This window comes from Eretmochelys imbricata, chromosome 1 (genome assembly GCF_965152235.1).
Source record: "Eretmochelys imbricata isolate rEreImb1 chromosome 1, rEreImb1.hap1, whole genome shotgun sequence".
Classification (NCBI taxonomy): Eukaryota; Metazoa; Chordata; order Testudines; family Cheloniidae; genus Eretmochelys; species Eretmochelys imbricata.
The window spans coordinates 58266504-58282400 of NC_135572.1; the positions used below are offsets into that span (position 1 = coordinate 58266504).

Genomic DNA, 15897 nt, shown 5'->3' on the forward strand with positions numbered 1-15897 from the left:
ACTAATTTTCTCATCTTCTACTAAAACATTTCTTCTTCAGAGGAGTATTGCATTGAGACAACTGAATCTGCCACAGTAAGGATGAAAATTACATGAGTTTCTTTCCTTTTCTTACATGCAGCATTTAACTGTGTGGTGAGTCAAATGTAGACTTTATTGGTTATGTAAATGTCTCACTAATTTTAGATACAGTCAAGATCTGAAAGTGTTTCCTCTATGATCTTTTCTTCACTATCATGACTCAGTATCACTTGCTAGATCTAATTGTACTAGCCCTGTTACATTTTACCATTATAAATCATTCTTGTCCTCAAACCATACTGGCTTATATTTTAACTTATCTCCACTGAAGATTTCCCCTGATTCATGCCTCAGTGGCCAGCTGAATAGATGCAAAACTCTAATGTAGATGGGCAGCTGTTAAGCTATAATTTTTTTCACCACATACAATTTCAAAGTAGAGTCTGCTGTACGGCTGCAAATCTCAATTTTGCTTGTCTATAGTATTGGCTTGCAATGGTGGACCTTACTCCAGTGGCTGTTCACTAGTGGCTGAAATTTTCAGTTTAGATCACACTGGACTGTCTTAGGGAATTATCTTTCCCTATCAGGAAATGCTCAGTATGGGTTGCCTATTAAACGCTTCAGTGTAAGTTGTTAGTATATCAAGTTTACAGGAATAAAAGAAACAGTTAGCTAATTGGTGTTACACTGAGGTGGTCAACCCCATTTGAAACTAACTCAAAAAAATTCACTCTAGCCAAACCTTTGAGTGTCAAGGTGTCTGTCATGTGTCCCATCTGAGGACATTTTGCAAAAGTGAGGCTCATTATCTGGTGTATGTTAGGTACCTGATTTAGAACTAGACAGTTTTCCTATTGGGGCTTCTTCTATCAGCACTGTGCTGTGACATTTACCATAGGAGACTTTACACATGCATTCCAATAGTCAGAGAGAATCAACTTTTCTATGAATCCCTGCCTAAGAAGGTCACTCTCTAGCAGGAGGCTTGTCTTCTTGAAATTCCCCTTTCTGCAAAAGTCACTGATAATAGCCAATATACTGCAGCCCATTCTGCACATAGAAGGCTGTCAAGATGGTTGATCTTGTAAGCCCAGTGCCTTAATATGGTAGGACCGTTATGAGAGCTGATGTGAACCTACAAAGTTGGTCACAGGCATTGCATGTGGCAGCTTCTCTAAGTACATTGCATTTGCTTTGACATCCAAACTGGAGAATTTAAAGAGATTGTTTCCTCCCAATTGGATATTGGTCTCCCTAGATTCCCATCCAGCTTCAGCTCACTAGTACAAACTGTGCACATACCATTCTCTTTCTGCTGAACCAAGAAACTATGAAAAACACCTGCCAGTATGCAGTGTTTTTTACCCTCATCTTCCTAATCATAGCATAATCATAGGCTCTGTAATAGAAATGTCACTGACGCTTCCCTTTATAATCAGTTGCTTATAACTTTGCCAAACTTTAATCATTTGGGTTGTAATTTTCCACTCAGGGTCTCTGCTACATGTGGATTTTATTTTTCCCTCCCAGCTGTTTCAGAGAACAGTAAGGGAAAATACATTGTTTGGACTATATTTTAAAAAAATGCTGGCAACCTTTTCCTCAAAAAAATCTCTTTTGCCCTGTGCTTTGGAGCAAGGACTCCAAATTTGGGTGTGTGATGGTCTTTGTGTCAGGGATGTATCTTTTGGAGTCTTTGTGAAAAATCCACCCATATCTGGCCAAGTTATAAGTGAAAAATTGCACTTTGCACATGCTCAAGTAAACTTCTTAGATTTTAGCAGCGAACTTCCCCAAAGGTTTTGTCTGCACAGGGCATGCTCCAGCCCATAGTTGAGCTGGGCTTTCCCTAAAAGTTCAGCTCTCAGGCAGCTGAACTCAGAGTAGGGAGCCTGTCACTCCTGTGCTTTCAAAGATAACCCCCTTGCTGGGCCGAGGCAAGTTGGAGGAAGAAGCTGCCTGATTCAAATGCAGAGGGGATAAGAGCCGACTACATGGGGAGTAGATGGGAACATGGCGTGTTGGGTAACAGAGTGGGGCAAGGGAGAGAAATAGTGGAGGGACTGAGACTGTGGGATTTGGTAGGCTAGGGGGAGGAATAGGAAGGGGAGGAGGGATTTTGAAAAGGTGACACTAGAATTTGCTGAGCAAAGATACTGGAACAACGAGGCTGTGGAGTTGGAACTGGGACAGCATGGAGAGTGGCTCCTTGCCCCAGCCACAGGAGTAAAGAAGATCCAGGACAGGGACAGGTTGGAGGGGATGGACAGAAGAGTCTGTGCCTACTATAGTACACTCCCGCCAGAGCATGGAATAGAACCCAAGAACCTTGGAATCTCATCATTTCTCTGCTGTAAGCAAATATCTGTGTAACCCACTTGCAAAGTATCCCATCTACTCCCTGTGCGGGTCCACATAGAGGATGACAAACTACTATTGCTGTCAGTTACTCCATTAGCTCAAGTGGTGGAGGGTCTTTGCATTGAAGCTAAAGTTTCCAACTCTGCTGATGGCCTGACTGGGTATCCATATGATGTCACCTTATAGAATTTCTATTTTTTAAAAAACCTAGTGTTCCATGTGTAATTTCCTATGTTAAAAGAACATAATTAAAGTTAGTCAGGCACTGATTTAGTTGGGGATTGGTCCTGCTTTAATCAGGGGGTTGGACTAGATGACCTCCTGAGGTCCCTTCCAACCCTGATATTCTAGGATTCAAAAATTGGGAAATGCCAGAGTTTAATTGTGCCTGCACCTATTTGTTGCAGAAGTTGAGAGGTGTGTAATATTTGTAGTACTAGAACAGACAGGGCTAGGCTTGCCCATAACTAAAGCACTTCCCCCACCCCCAAATTATAGGGGGAGGAACCATTAAGTCCAGGTTACAATTGACTGCTGGGGACAACAAAGGAAAAAAGAGAAACGGGTGAGATTAAAGATTGAAAATCAGGGCAAACAGGGCAGAGAATCCCAGAGAGCATCCCCTGTTTCACAGAGGTATCCAAGGAACTAGTGGACACTGCCCAGAGGAACTCCATCTGGAGATGTGAGCAGACAAGGGACAATAAAAAGGCCCCACAACTGCAGAGCACACCCTCCTCCCCCACATCCAGCTTCCTCCTCTTGGAGTGATAGATGGCCATCTTGGCCAGTGTCAGGAGGATGTTGACAAGGAGGTCCCATGACTTTGTGAAGCCATGGATAAAGTGTACAAAAATCAAGAGGTGTGGGGGAAAGGGGCAGCCAGAACCTCAGGAAGGGGTTCTGGATGAGCCACAAGAGGGACTGCAACCTGATGCACTCTACATAGATCTCAAGGGTCTCCCTGTTGCTGCAAAAGGAACATGTATCAGAAGAGTTTGTGAACCATGCTAGGACATGCCTGTGCTCACAGCTCTATGTAGGAGCTGCCAATTAACATCTCCGGTGGGCCATGGAATTACATTGGAGTACAGACAGGCCCACCAGGGTTCCTCACCCTCTGCAGGTGGCAACAGGTTCCTCCAACTTGGTGTTGGATGGGATGCAAGGGTGAGGAACTGAATGGTATGAAGCATGAGCGCTTACAGATATTTTCTGAGCACAGCTTGGAGGCAGACCAGCTGGATGTCATTCAGCTGACAGGTGGCATGTTGGGGGCAGCTGGGGAGGCTCGTACAGCAGGAGCCTTGTGATGAGTTCTGGAGGGCCAGAGACGAGGGGTGGACGCAAAGCACACTCATGTGGGACCCACTCAAGGAAAATCATAATCAGGAGCCAAGGCTGCCCTCACCTCCCAGAGCACACAACAGTGGAGATGCAGGGTGGGCAGCCCCATGTACTGGCTGAGCACAACAAGGTCCACCCAGTGTCTCAGATCAATTCTGGTGGCACCAGCCAGGACTATCCTCTGGAACACAAAGGGTGACACCACCACTTTAACACAGAGATGAGAGCTCTGTGTAGTAGGAGTTCTGCAGCACACTATGGAACTTTTAGTGCATGGTTACTGGTTATTGTGTGGCAGGCTAGTGTGCTGTAGATTTACACCCCAGCTTACTGTGCACTGTCAGTGTAGACATGCCCTCGCTCCCTGCATGATTCATGTCTTGGGTGTGGAACACAGCATAGCAGTTACCAGACTTAGAGGTATAGGGAAGACTGCATTAACTTGATTAGCTGTTTGCTAATTTGAGGAGTCCCCAGTGAAAATGCTGATCAAAACCCACACACAACAATTGAATGATTTGCTGGTCTTTTGGTCCTGTCCCACACTCCAGCTTACATCCTATGTTGCCATTTATTCATTCTTTATTATGTAGTTATCAAATAAAAAATTGTAAGATCTTTGTTTTGCATAAATGAGTTAAATGTATTGTAAAACAATATGCCAAAGAGAAGCTCAAACATGAGCATTGCCTTTATGTTGTAAAAAGTTGTACACTGTGTGGCAGGTGTTCTTCATACAGTAATGTTCTACAAATAGAACTGCATGACAAATAGAATGGGCAAGTTAAACTGAAATGATACTATTTATTTGTTATGTATAATATGATTGTAACAATGTTTTTAAAAGTGCAAAATGACTTCCATACATGTGTTCAGGGCTTAGCACACTCTGTTGTATATAATTTCATGGGAACCAAGTGTTTCCTCTTTTTATACTCCCTTATAATGGCTGCACTATATATTTGAGTTTTTACAATCCTTTCCTCACTGTCAAATGGTTTGGGGTTCAAAAATAAAATCAAAACCTCTGATAAATGTGTTATTGTTTCTGTTCTTTAAATAAAAAAAAAATCTTAGTACTCTGTATTTCAGATTTTTACTAGGCAAGAATATTTTCATACCTGATATTTATAGTACATAACCCCGAAAATGTTTAAACTTCTCCCTTGATCTGCTCTACATGCTGAGTATCCTTCAAAACAAGGAAATGATGAAGTCTCTTCTCTAACAGCAGTAACCAGATGGAGACTTGAAGTGTCTTGATTCCTTCCTCTCATATTCTTTGATGTCACCACCTTTCTCTTCTAGCTGCATAGGAATCACAACAGATCATTGATGGCAATATCTGAAATGGTGAGCAGTTGCCAGCTGCTACTTTCCCACAGTTTAACTGGAGGTAAAACAATGGTCCTTTGCAGAAAGGTTTGAAATCTATCAGCATACTTCAGGCCAAATCCCTCCTCTCCAAGTTGCAGTGGGGTTCTTTATGTGTATCTAAAGGAAACATTTGGCCTACAAGTAGAAACAAGAATGAACTGTGGGAAAAAAACATTAGGGCATAAGTGCCATTGTTACCACTATTTTGGAGGGAGGGGGAAAGATTTCTCTGTCTACCAGTTTATTTCAGTGGGATGTTTATTGAGTAATTATACAAAATATCAACAGTTATTAGGTAATTTTTGAATTCTTCTGATAGCTTTATATTAGTAAAGATCATGAGAAATGTTTACAATATTGATTCCATCTCTTAATGTACACATTGGAGAATTATTTTGTAAACTCTGAAAAGGGTGAAATTGAAATTGGTAGTACTATAGAACCTCAGAGTTACAAACACTTCGAGAATAGAGGTTGTTCGTAACTCTGAAAGTTCGTAACTCTGAACAAAATATTATTGTTCTTTCAAAAGTTTACAGCTGACCATTGACTTAATACAGCTTTGAAACTACTATGCAGAAGAAAAATTTTGCTTTTAACCATCTTAATTTAAATGAAACAAGCACAGAAACAGTTTTCTTACCTTGTCAAAAAAAATTAAAACTTTCCCTTTATTTTTTTAGTAGTTTACATTTAACACAGTACTTTTTTTTGGTCTTTGCTGCCTGATTGTGTACTTCTGGTTCCAAATGAGGTGTGTGGTTGACTGGTCAGTTCGTAACCCTGGTGTTCATAACTCTGAGGTTCTACTGTATTGGCAGCCCTGCTGACAGCTTAAATGGAATGTGTATATAGTTTCATTAAATGTGAAATTTCTTCCGTACTTAAATTCTTCTGGAAGATAAGGAACAATATTCTATCCTTAATCTTTTATTCTTCTAAAGGGTTTCTAGCCATTGGTCACATATAAAGAACACTTCAGAGCCTCTTAAAAGTTCATAGATTCATAGATATTAAGATCAGAAGGGACCATTATGATCATCTAGTCTGACCTCCTGCACAATGCAGGCCACAGAATCTCACCCACCCACTCCTGCGAAAAACCTCTCACCTATGTCTGAGCTATTGAAGTACTCAAATCGTGGTTTAAAGACTTCAAAGAGCAGAGAATCCTCCAGCAAGTGACCGGTGGCCCATGCTACAGAGGAAGACAAAAAACCTCCAGGGCCTCTTCCAATCTGCCCTGGAGGAAAATTCCTTCCCGACCCCAAAAATGGTGATCAGCTAAACCCTGAGCATATGGACAAGATTCACCAGCCAGATATCCAGGAAAGAATTCTCTGTAGTAACTCAAGATTCCACCCCATCTAACATCCCATCATAGGCCATTGGGCCTATTTACCATGAATATTTAAAGATCAATTAATTGCCAAAATCGTGTTATCCTATCATACCAAGTTCTTGGTTTTGAGGGGAGGGGCTGAGCTTGTTTTGGTGGTGGCATTTCAGCAGGGATGGGAATCTTTCATCATTTCTTTTTTCCATATTTCTAACTTCCTATTGTAATAAACAGGAAGTTTCTGGACTTCTAAAAAAAAGTTTCAGAAACTTTCAGTAACATAAAAAACAAGATGAATTTTCATACAGTACAATAACAAAGTGAAGATGGTGATTACATCTTCCAGCTACTGTACAACTGTCTCCAGAAGAATAACACCATTAAAGGTATGTGAAATCAAACATATGATTAGGTTAGTCATACTGGGGTAAACTTCAAGCATTATTGGGCCTGCTTAAATTGAACAATATCAGCTTAAGTAACACTCAGAATCCTTTTATTTAGACATACAAGGTGGGTGAGGTAATTTATATTATTGGATCAAGTTCTGTTGGTGAAAGAGACAACATTTTGAGCTTACATAAAGCTCTGCTCCAGGTTTGGGAAAGGGTACCTCAAGAGCGTCACAGCTAAATTCAAGATTGGACAGATTGTTGAGCATGAGGAATTAACACATGTTACAAGAAACCATTCAAGGGGAAGTAAGCAGTTAACACCTGCAGTCAAAGGACGGTAAGTGGGTTACACTACATCAGTTTATCAAGACTACTCCTACCCCAAGTTGAATTATGTGTACTCTCCAAGGGACTGAATTTCAACCCCACCACAGAACCTATTAGTATGATAACTGTGGCAAACTAACAGGTTTCAGAGTAACAGCCGTGTTAGTCTGTATTCGCAAAAAGAAAAGGAGTACTTGTGGCACCTTAGAGACTAACCAATTTATTTGAGCATAAGCTTTCGTGAGCTACAGCTCACTTCATCGGATGCATACTGTGGAAACTGCAGAAGACATTATATACACAGAGACCATGAAACAATACCTCCTCCCACCCCACTCTTTTTCATGGTCTCTGTGTATATAATGTCTTCTGCAGTTTCCACAGTATGCATCCGATGAAGTGAGCTGTAGCTCACGAAAGCTTATGCTCAAATAAATTGGTTAGTCTCTAAGGTGCCACAAGTCCTCCTTTTCTTGTGGCAAACTAGAATTCTTTCTTTGATGTCACCTCAAAGAATTCTTTCACAACAAAGATGACATCACCCACAACTCCATATTCCCCCAACTGTCACAGAAAAAATAATTTGGACCCCCGCACAGCAGATGAAACTACACATTTGAACATTACACAATCAACTGTCAAATCCTTAACAAACATCACCTCACAAACACCACACTCTTCATCACCTTCAGCCCCCAACTAAAACCTCTCCAGCGCATCATCAAGGATCGACAACCTATCCTGAAGGACGACCCATCACTCTCACAGATCTTGGGAGACAGGCCAGTCCTTGCTTACAGCCCCCCAACCTGAAGCAAATACTCACCAGCAACCACACACCAAAAACACTAACTCAGGAACGTATCCTTGCAACAAAGCCGGTTGCCAACTGTGTCCACATATCTATTCAGGGGACACCATCATAGGGCCTAATCCCATCAGCCACACTATCAGAGGCTCGTTCACCTGCACATCTACCAATGTGATATATGCCATCATGTGCCAGCAATGCCCCTCTGCCATGTACATTGGCCAAACCGGCAGTCTCTATGTAAAGGAATAAATGGACACAAATCAGACGTCAGGAATCATAACATTCAAAAACCAGTTGGAGAACACTTCAATCTCTCTGGTCACTCGATTACAGACCTAAAAGTGGCAATTCTTCAACAAAAAAACTTCAAAACAGACTCCAATGAGAGACTGCTGAATTGGAATTAATTTGCAAACTGGATACCATTACATTAGGCTTGAATAAAGACTGGGAGTGGATGGATCATTACACAAAGTAAAACTATTTCCCCATGTTTGTTCCCCACTCCCACCCCCCCCCCCACTGTTCCTCAGACGTTCTTGTCAACTGCTGGAAATGGCCCACCTTGGTTATCACTACAGAAGTTTTTTTTTCTCTCCTGCTGGTCATAGCTCATCTTACCTGATCACTTTCATTACAGTGTGTATGGTAACACCCATTATTTCATGTTCTCTGTGTATATAAAATCTCCCCACTGTATTTTCCACTGAATGCATCCGATGAAGTGAGCTGTAGCTCATGAAAGCTTATGCTCAAATAAATTGGTTAGTCTCTAAGGTGCCACAAGTACTCCTTTTCTTTTTTGCGGATACAGACTAACACAGCTGCTACTCTCAAATCTCTCCATGATGACAACCAACAACTCTCCAATGCCACTCATAATAAAGTATTCAAATAAGACCCCACACTACAATTCACCCAAGAATTTAAGGATATCATCAAACCTTTCACAAAACAACTCTAAGAGAAACTCTACAACTTCATCCCCTTCTGCAGACCCATGCCAGTGACCTGCATGCTGCCCAAGATATACAGACAAGGGAAACCAGGCAGACTCATCATATCTGGTCATGGCATTCTTATTGAAGGAATACCAGGACTCATAGAAGCCATCTTCAAACCACTCATCGCATAAAGAGCCAGTTTCCTCCAGGACAAACTGACTTCCTCCAGCAACTCTGCAACATTAACAACCTCCCTCAAAACACCATCCTTGCTACCATGGATGTCACCTCCCTCTACATCAACATCTCTCACTATGACTGCATCACTAGCTGCTTCTAATATCTATAAGACAATGGGCAACACTCAGAAATCCACCCCAAATACATTGCCAAACTCAGCCATTTCATCCTCACCCATAAAAAATTTACATTCAACAGCAAATACTTTGTAGAAACCATGGGAACAGCTATGGGTACTAGGACAGCTCCCCAACATGTCAACCTCTTCACAGGCCACCTCAAGGAAGTATTTCTGGAAAAATGCACCACAAAACCAGTGATTTACCTGAAATACATCAATGATATTTTCATTCTTTGGACAGATGGTCTGAACTCCCTCATAGACTTCCACCACAATGTGAGCCACCACCTATTGTCTGGGTGCACATTCTGGGGTGCAATCCAGCATAGATGCCAACTCCGTGGGTGCTCTGGGGCTGAAGCACCTATAGGGAAAAAATGGTGGGTGCTAAGCACCCACCAGCAGCCCCCCTACCTGAACCTGCTCCTCCCCCCAGCACCTCCTGCCTGCCGGCGGGCCCTGTGAATCAGTGCCTCTCCCACCCCCCCAGCAACTACCACCGAGCGTGGATCAGTTGTTTCACTACATCAGGAGGTGCTGGCGGGGGAGTGAAGGCACAGCATTCTTGGGGAAGGGGCGGAACTGGGCGGGGTTGGAGTGGGAAGAGGCATGGCAGAGCTGAGAAGAAGCAGGGTGGGGCGGGGCCTTGGGAGAAGGGGTGGAGTGGGGGCAGGGCCTGGGGGGAGCACTCCCCCCCAGCAGATTAGAAACTCGGCATCTATGCAATCCAGACCAGTGAAGAGTTGTCACCTTTTACCTTTTAACACTGAGTGCCTCACAATGCCTTGCCACTGTGGTTCTCTTCCTGGGACACTTACAGTCAGCAACAGGTATGGAATTCGTCTATATACTGGGTAGCCCTGGTCCAAATCTTTGGATCCTGGAGCCTGCCTGCAGTATCACAGCTTTCCACTGTCTTCTACCAGCCTTGGTTAACAACTGGTATGGTGACACCATACTCTCCTAACCACAAATTTTTCCAAAAATGTGTGTTCTGAAATGTCCTTTCCTGGAACAATCAGAGGGATATTAATCTTTGTTGCCCTTTTAAGGAGTCAATATTCAACAGTTTGCTTCTTTAATTGGAGTTAACAAACAGGTCAGTTTACACACAGTACTGGTTTGGTTTAGATTAAAAATAGAAAAAGTTTATTAACAAAAGAAGATAGGATTTTAAGTGAATTCAAGTATAGGAGATAAAGTTAGAAATGGCTACCAGCAAATACAAGTGAAAACATCTAAAACTTAATCTAGCAAGTTTTGGTTCAAGGCTTTGTTTAAGATAGCCTTTCTCACCCACAGTCTTCCAGCAAGATGGTGACTGACCCTCTCCTCAGTCATAATTAAGGCTCCATGACTGTCATGGAAGTTACAGATTCCATGACTTTCCCTGACCTCTGTGACTTCTGCAGCGGCTGGTGTGGCTGGCTCTGGGGCTGCCCAAGCAGATCAGGCAGCCCCTGGGGCAGTTGTGTCAGCCGCTGCTGGGGAAGTTTGGGTGTGAGAAACAGCTCAGGGCTGGGGGTTGGGGTGCGGTGCACAGTGGTGCTTACCTGGGAGGGGGGCTCCCCAGAAGCGACTGGCATGTCCCTGCAGCTCATAGGCAGAGGGTCCAGGGAGATCTGCGTACTGCCCCTGCATGGAGGTACTGCCCCGCAGCTCCCTTTGGCTGCGGTTCCTGGCCAATGGGAGCGGTGCATCCAGAGCTCATGGCGGGGGCAGCATGTGGCGCCTCCCTGGCCTTCCCTCTCCCTAAGAGCTGCAGGGACATGCTGGCTACTTCTGGGGAGCTGCGCAGAGCCCACTCGGGAGCCTGCCAGCACCGCCAACCCTCCCCGCCATCCCCAGCAGCAGCAGAGGTCCCGGGCCGCGCACCACTGCCCAGACAAACCACCCCCCAGCACCAGTGAGGGTTCTGGCACATGTACCACCACCCACTTCCGCCCCAGCACCAGCGGGAGTCCCGGGCTGCCCCCCCCACAGCACCCGCAGTGCCCGCCGACCGTCCCCCCAGAGCATCCACAGCCCCCCGGCCCAAGTTTTAGTTAGGGGTATATAATACAAGTCATGGATAGGTCACGGGCCATGAATTTTTGTTTACTACCCATGACCTGTCCATGACTTTTACTAAAAATACCCGTAATTAAAACATAGCCTAGTCATGATCTCTCCCAGAGGCCCAACGGTGCTGGTGCCCATGGACAATATGTCGCATAGGCTGGGGAAGGCTGTACTTCCCCAAACAGCCCGGCGTGGCCCTGCTCACACTCCTTCCCGAAGCCCCCTCCTGCCTGCCCTTCCCCCTTTGCCTCAGCCCAGGTAGGCTACTCCTCTTCAGGGAAGCGCGCTGGGGCTAGGGCGGCCAGGACTTGGGGCAGCTGGGACTGTCCAGCACTGGAGGGCCCCCGGGTGCTGGGGCCACGACACCCAGCACTGGGGGGTGGGTTTGTGCTGGGGCTGCCTGCCCATTGCTGGGGGAGAAGGGGGTTGAGGGCACTGGAGGGGGCTGCTCACTCTGTGCTTGGAGGCACTGGGGGGAGGTGCCTGTCCTGTCATGGGTCAGGGGAGTTGCGCACCGCCCACCCGCTCTGCACTTGGGGGCCAGGGGGGCCGCGAGCTGCCTGCACACCCTGTGCTCAGGTCTGTCATGTGCCACCCACACGCCCTGCACTTGGGGGCCAGGGGGCTGCATGCGGGCTGCCTGCTCAGAGGCTGGAGGGCCCACGTGCCGCTGGCCCACCTGCCCAGTGCTCAGGGACTGGGTGGGCTGCACATTGCCCACTTATCCAGTGCTCCAGGGCTGAGGTGGGAGGGGCTGGCAGCCATGGGATTGGAGGGCTTCAGCAGTGGAAGGAGGGGTGGGTCCTCAGGCAGGGCTGGCAGGGGTCTAACCTCCCCCAACCGGCAGTTCACCTGCCGCCCATGCTGGTGCCTTTGTCTTCTTAGGTCAAAGTGATAATTTGGGGTTTATGTCATTTTCTTTTATAGACCAATGAACCTTTGAAGTGGATTCTTCTGAAGGTTACCCTTAAAGTAAAGTTTATTGAAGCAGTGAAGATGGCAACATGGAGTCTGGTGATGAAGGGAGCTGTATGCTCTTTCTTCCCCCACTTGTGTTTGCTGAAAGGCAAATTATTCTGTTTCCTACCATCTCCTCCTTCTGCAGTCTTGAAGATCCTATTTACTACTTGTACATAAATTGAGATAAACCCACATTCCTTTGTTTCGGATAGACCTGCCTAACACTTTTATCAGGCAGGGTTTTGAAACTGTGCTAATAACCTCATATGGGGGAATTAATTACTTTACATATAATGTTGCTACATACATTTCACCACGATATTATTGACCAGTGAGTTATTAGTTTTTAAATGATACCTCACAAAGCATATTTTATACAAAGATTATTACAGTAGTGTGTAGGGTGTGAATACATGGATGCTTTTGGTCACACCCATCCATCAAACTCCTTCTAGAATCCTCCTACACCAGCATCAATTTCCTGGACACCAACATCACTTTCAACCATCTGAGGGGGAGCCGTGTTCTTCTGGATCTGTAAAAGCGGCAAAGAGTCCTGTGGCACCTTATAGACTAACAGACTTACTGGAGCCTAAGCTTTCGTGGGTGGATGCCCACTTCTACAGACAGCTATATACAAGAAACCCATGGACCATGCTTTCCTTCACAGATGCAGTAACCACCCCAAACACACCAAGAAACCTGAACAGTCAGGTCCTCAGATACCACAGAATATGCTCTGAGGAGAAAGTCTGGGATACAAACTTTAACACACTTAAAACCGCCTTCACCAAACAAGGATACTCCACCAGAGAAATAGATCACATCATCGAACAGTCCACCCGAATACCCGGAGAGAACCTGCTTCGATATGGAGAGAGAGAGAAAAAAAAAAGCTCTGATATAGCATCCCTAGTTGTCACCTACCACCCCACCCTGGAATCCATGTGGGGTATCATTAAACAATTATAACCCATACATGAGGGACCACATCCTGAAATAAATCTTTCCGAAACTCCCTCTGCTGACCTTCAAATAACCCCCAAACTTTGCCAAGTTCATACGAAGCAAGGTGCCCACAGCCCAGGATTCACTAACTCAAAAAGGCACCAGATATTACCATAAATATTGCCATAACAGATACAAAACCTCCAGGCATATCTCTATTGCTACAATGAACAATACCCCTTACAACACAACTTTCAATATCCATGGTCCTACACATGCCTATCACATAATGTGATGTACCTCATCCAGCGCACTAAACACCACAATGACAACTGTGTGGGTGAAATGAGACAATCACTACTCTCCCAAATGAACTCTCAGAAAAATGATAAAAGACAAAAACATGAGATCGTCCATGGGCAAACACTTTTAAATTAACAATCACTCTGTGTTTGACCTTTTGGTCCTTGTCCTCAAAGGAAACCTGCACAACAACTTCAAAAGATAAGCCTGGGAACTTAAATTTATGAATGTGCTAGACATTAAAAATCACAGACTCAATAAAGACAACAAGAAAAGGAGGACTTGTGGCACTTCTTAGGTGCCTTTTCTTTTTGCAGATACAGACTAACACAGTTGCTACTCTGAAACCTGTCAATAAAGACACTAGATTTATGGCTCATTACAACAATCTGTAACCTACTAACAATCCTTTTGTCCTCTGACTGCAGAAGTGTTAACTGCCCGCTTCACTTTAAATGGTCTTTAACTCCTTATGCTTAACAATCTGTTCCACCTTATGTTTAGCTCTGACACTCTGAGTACCTTTCCCAGACCTGGAGAACTGTTCTGTGTAAACTTGAAAACTTGTCTCTTTCACCAGTAGAATTTGGCACAGTAAGAGATATTACCTCACCCACCTTGTCTCTAATGTCCTGGGACCAACACGACTATAGCTACTCTCCTTATACTTAGCTTCTTACTCCCTCTTAGCTGCCATTTTTACAACTGTAGACTCAGCCTAGCTTCTTCACGTTGCCTAGATGTCAAGGAGGTTAGACTCTTATCCTTGCCCCTTCAGTCTTGGTATTCTTTCCTATTTTTGTTTACCCTCCATTGTTACACTTTAAATGAAATACTTCACATCCAGCCTAAGAGAAGAGCATGTGGTTCTTACCTCTCTGACGTCTCAGAATCACAGGAGGAACAGTACATAAGTCAATTTACTAATCATTCAATGATTTGTGTACATAATGAATACTAACAAATATATACAATGTGCCTGTTTTTTTTTTCTTTGAGAGAACTACATCTTTTTGCTGCTAAATGTCAGTCTCTTCAAACCAGTACAGCAACTCGAATGTTGGCTGAAGGATTTAAGTCACATTCACCGGCAAAAAGATGACTTCGGTAGCAGAAAGATGGTTCCTATAACTAGGCTTTTATAATTGATATTGATAAAATTAGGGTTCTACTGTAAATGTTTTCTGAAAAGAGCTGGACGAGAGAGAGTGCTCTGCATTACCATATATGCGTCAATTCTCAGTTACATTAGCTGGGCTAGGAGTAGTGCAGAGGCAAATGTGTTCCTCCTCGGCTGGTGAGGGAATGTCTTAGCAATCAAAAACTGTCTTTGTGAATACATAGCATTGATTGGTTCCAGAGTAGCAGCCGTGTTAATCTGTATTCGCAAAAAGAAAAGGAGTACTAGTGGCAATAATTGGTTAGTCTCTAAGGTGCCACTAGTACTCCTTTTCTTTATAGCATTGATTAACGTCCAAAAGGAACTTAGCCAGGTAATTTGGAAGGATAGAGACTAACACAAGGCCTGAGCACTTGTGCTTTCTGTCGGCCTAATTCCATCACAGCTAGAACCAGTTTGCTAGGTCTAAATACTTTGTAAAAGCTGATTCTTCTTCAAGTGGTTGCAGACGTATATTTCACTCACGTGTGTATGCACAAAGCACATCAAAGTCAGTGCCTTTAACACTCACAGCAAAGCATACCGATAAGAGGTATTATATCCCCATGCAAGGTTTTGAGTGTTTTACATCCAGCTCCTAATTCTCTTGTGTGATGACAGCAAATAAGAGATTACCTCAGGGGAGATATAAATCCACACCTAAAGACAAGGAGTCTAAGAGGTTAGACTTGATGGGGAGAATAGTTTATTCAACCTCTTCATTACAAATACCCATTGCAAACCAACAGGTGTTTTTATCTAAGTATGACTCTGTGAACTGGGATGCTATGTCCAAGTTTATAGGTAAGTTGCCAGAATCCTTCAGGAATTCATTGCAGAAGGCAGTGTGGTGGCCAAGACATCTTTGCAGTCAGTGGTGGACGTGGCAGATGCTTCATCCAGACTTATGCCTCAGCTGCAATAATGAGAAGAGCCTCATGGTTAAAGAACTCCAGCACAGCTCCTGAGGTCCAACAAACATAGATGACTTACTTTTTGATGGATGCTTTTTGTTTTCTGAGAAAAATGAAGAGACATTGCATTATTTTAGTCAATGCTACTTTGCTGTCATTGGGGGTCTATGCCCAGGCCACAAAAAGATATCATTATTGAGGTCAGCAACAACACCAGCGATATTGTCTGGAGCGATGCTTCTGATAGTCATCCTACCCTGCTA

General features: G+C 44.1%; 1 long non-coding RNA gene across 15 annotated transcripts in view; it reads left to right on the forward strand.

The window, feature by feature from the left end:
- The window catches only part of LOC144261432 (uncharacterized), a 68449-nt gene extending 63682 nt beyond the window's left edge, over positions 1-4767 (forward strand). For all 15 annotated transcript variants that reach the window (XR_013345280.1, XR_013345279.1, XR_013345284.1 and 12 more), the window contains one exon: positions 41-4767. This is a non-coding gene — a long non-coding RNA (uncharacterized LOC144261432). The remainder of the gene's footprint in view (positions 1-40) is intronic.
- The last annotated feature ends 11130 nt before the right edge of the window (positions 4768-15897 follow it).